The sequence below is a fragment of the Lingula anatina genome, chromosome 4 (genome assembly GCF_051362555.1).
Source record: "Lingula anatina isolate TDL-2025a chromosome 4, LinAna3.0, whole genome shotgun sequence".
Lineage (NCBI taxonomy): Eukaryota > Metazoa > Brachiopoda > Lingulata > Lingulida > Lingulidae > Lingula > Lingula anatina.
This window is the reverse complement of record NC_141770.1, coordinates 16,723,288-16,726,980: the sequence shown is the minus strand read 5'-3', so window position 1 is coordinate 16,726,980 and position 3,693 is coordinate 16,723,288.

The following is a 3,693-nucleotide window of genomic DNA, read 5'->3' as shown; positions in this document are numbered from 1 at the left end:
TATAGTCGCTCTTTAAATAACCAGTGCTCGAAAAACTGCTTGGATGCTTATGTTGGATGTGCTACCCTACACTTGAAAATGGTACAGACTCAATGCTAACAGACACAAGGAGTCTTTCGTTCTGTACATACATTCACACGCGGTTGCATGCGTCTCTCTCTCTCTCTCCGCCAAAATTCCAAATCACCAAAATATTTCGTGGCTTCCATCATAATCTGAGAATTTTCACACCATATCACGTATCATTACGCCAACACACACACACACACACACACACACACACACACACAGAGAGAGAGAGAGAGAGCACAATCAACTGGGCGCATTCGCATCCACTAAGCACACCCAATGAGCCTTATATATGTGTATATAGCTTATTGGCACACCTAACACAACCGATATTCAGATTCCTTCTTCCTTGATTTATTCACTATTTTAAAATCCGTTTGTTACCTGGTAGCATTGAAAGTTGAAATAGAATCTTTAAACGAAATGTACACCAAGTTTGTTTAACGTACTGGTACGGGATTCGAATGGTTCGGCGGTCAAAATTCCCGTCGTGTTCTTCTTCTTGGGTATTGGGAGTTGCTTGGGATCACATTCGGCTATAAGGGCTATACCTTGACCGATTGATGAATCTTAAAGCTATACGAAACCCAGGGGCGGATCCAGGATTATTTGAAGGGGGGGTCTGCGGATGTGAAGCCGCCCCCCCCCCCCCCCCCCCCCCCCCCACTTGGTGTGGGGTTTGGGGCCCTTCAGCGGGCCCCGATAAATTTTATTATTTTAGAGGGCGAACGGTGCCATTTGGTACGGTTTAGAACTATGATTCAGCTAGTCAAAATTACTTTCAAGAGGGGACCAGATATCAGAGGGGGAGGGGGTCAGGACCCCCCTGACCCCCCTCTAAATCCGCCACTGCGAAACCACTTAATTAATATCACACTAGTCTACCATGATGTAAAATAATCAAAATCAGTTTTCTATTTCAACAAACTTGATAAAATCGCCCTATGTACGTAGGGCTCCAATCGCTCCAATATAGTACACATAGTTTTCAGATTGATCTACCGATGAAGGTGACAGTCAAACATGCTTGCGATGGACTAGCAGGGCGTTAGCGTGCGTTGCTATATATATTTAAAAAAAACAAGTCAGAGTGAATCATCTGATAATCAGGGTGATAAGTGTGTATTGACAAAAAGAACGTGTCAATGTCATTCAATGGCATAAAATCAGTGGTTGGCTTGACTTACCAGGTAAAACGAGAAACAAAACGAACGCAGGCACACGGCCTTATTTTCGTTTTCTCGAAGCAAAGCCCTTTGTTTTTGGCAAAACCCCAAAGTCTTCAGCAATCAATTTCTCGGGACCGTAACACTTAATTAACAAATTGGGATTGTTTTCTTTCAATGTTTGCTTACCATACGTTCGAGTGAGTTTTTATGAGTAACCAGTTACGAGTACTTCACGTCACAATAATGCCCGTTAAACTAACCTTGAAATCAAATAGAAAACGCACAAAATGCCCTCATTCACATAAGTTATGAAAATGCACTAAAAAATTTATGTTTTCGCGTGCAGTTCCCTGTATTTCGGTAAATGATGAAGAAATTGGTATTAACAAGAAAATTTATTTGAACTGAAAAGATGAATCTTGACATTGAAGGGTGTCACTTACAGGAACAAATTGGTGAAGAAAACATTATTGGACAAATAAATAAATAAATAAATAAATAAATAAATAAATAAATAAATAAATAGGGGGACAGAAAGAATGAAAAATAAAGTAATAAAATAAAAAGTACATTGGTTGGGAGGACAGACGATTCATTAAAGAAATATATTTAGAAAAATAGTTGTGATTTGGTGAAGTGACCATATTAACAAGGATTGTTTCGTAACCATGGGTAAAGAATTGTCATTATTTCAGACATTTCTCAGTATAGCTTACATCATTTGAGAATTTTTCCCTTCATACACTTTAATCGAATAGTCGATCGCATTTTATTGATTTATTGATTTTATTTACGTATATGGTCGCTTGGCACAGCACGCTCGGCTCTACCTTAATCTCAAGAACATTCCAATCACTTAAGTGCGCAAGCACTCTCGTATTAAAAATATGTGACGTTGATGGCCAACCAACTTTCTCCCGATTAAAATCCGCGGTATGATTTATTACACGGAGCTAAAACGAGCATTGTGCAAGCTGGGCTGAGAATTCCAAAAATTCTTGAGCTGTTATTGGCACGACCTTTCTCTGCTGTTGATCTTCCTGGGATCTGTTTCACGACGTCAGCGAGCACGAGCCAAAAGGGGAATGTATTTGTTGACTTATCTGTCACCTGATTTAAACCTGCATACTTATCTGACCTTTGTCAATTAACTAACATATAGTTACCATCATGTTTCAGCAGCTTATTGGATTAACTTGGTATTGGAAACGTTTACAATGTTTTATTCATTGGTTTAATAATCTACATCTATTTATTATTTAAGCTTTTCTAACACGGCATTTCTTGGAATCATTATTTAGTGAAGATAAAGTAGGCTTTACCAGGTAGGCTTAGAAATTATTTTACTCCCTTTGCCTTCCATTATGTCGGTCATAATCAAATTTAATAGCGGATCAGTGAAAGAGTTACACCGCAGCAAGTGCCGTTGGGCTAATCGATATACAAAGTAGGGCAAATACATTGTGTTGCATTTGACGAATCTGTCGGATTTTTTTATCAATCATCTCAACATTTGGGGAAATCAAAATTGTTGTAACATCATCTTAATATAAGCTTGACATGAATGCAACTTGTTATGAACCGACTAAAAAGTAGTACACCTAGCATACAGCTAGCAGTGTTGTGGTAGGTGAAAGTACATGTACGGACAAATTAATATAATACTCTTAATTAAAACAAATAATTAACCCTGCATAAAGAAATGACAATAAGATAAAGGCGGATCTATAATATTTGAACTATTGCTAGCGTCTGCGTTTACATGAAACATTTATCAAAATATTCAGAATTTATGTCAACATAGACACAAACTAACACAAAATATTTTAGAAAGGACAAAACATGTCATTGCCAAGTTATAGCCAACTGTAAAGAAACACGCCTTCTTTATGCAGCCTTGCTTGTAATAAAACCTAGTGAAACAGCCCCCAGATAGGGGCGGATCAAAGGATTTCTGGACCAGGCTATCAAATAAAGCATTGTTCATACATCATGATAATCTTTTTTTAATTAAATTCAATTGTTTTCGTTCTACCCAGTTTCTCTTCATTTTTCTTTCTGCAGACTTTTGAACCGTTTGGGTGAATATGTACGCATGCCCTTGAGCGAGGAGAAATGTCATGCAACTGCAGACATCTAGAAAATGGGAAAGGGGTGGTTAAGGGGTTGTCTTATCTTTTCATTAGCACGTAAAAAAGTCTGTGTTTGAATGATGATGTCTCTGAAAAAGGTTTATCAAAATACAAATCATGGTCCCCGAACTCAGATAAAAGTGAGAGGGAGAGCACGAGGAAAAACTTGAGGCAGCGAAACACGATTTTGTCTAGGACTGCTTTCACAGACAAACCATGAGTTGTGTCGGGTAGATCTAGTCATTCCTTTCCTTTTTCCAAGTTTTCCTACAGACTTTTTTGGAGGACCAGACCTTTATTTCATTTAATATATTCATTCCGTT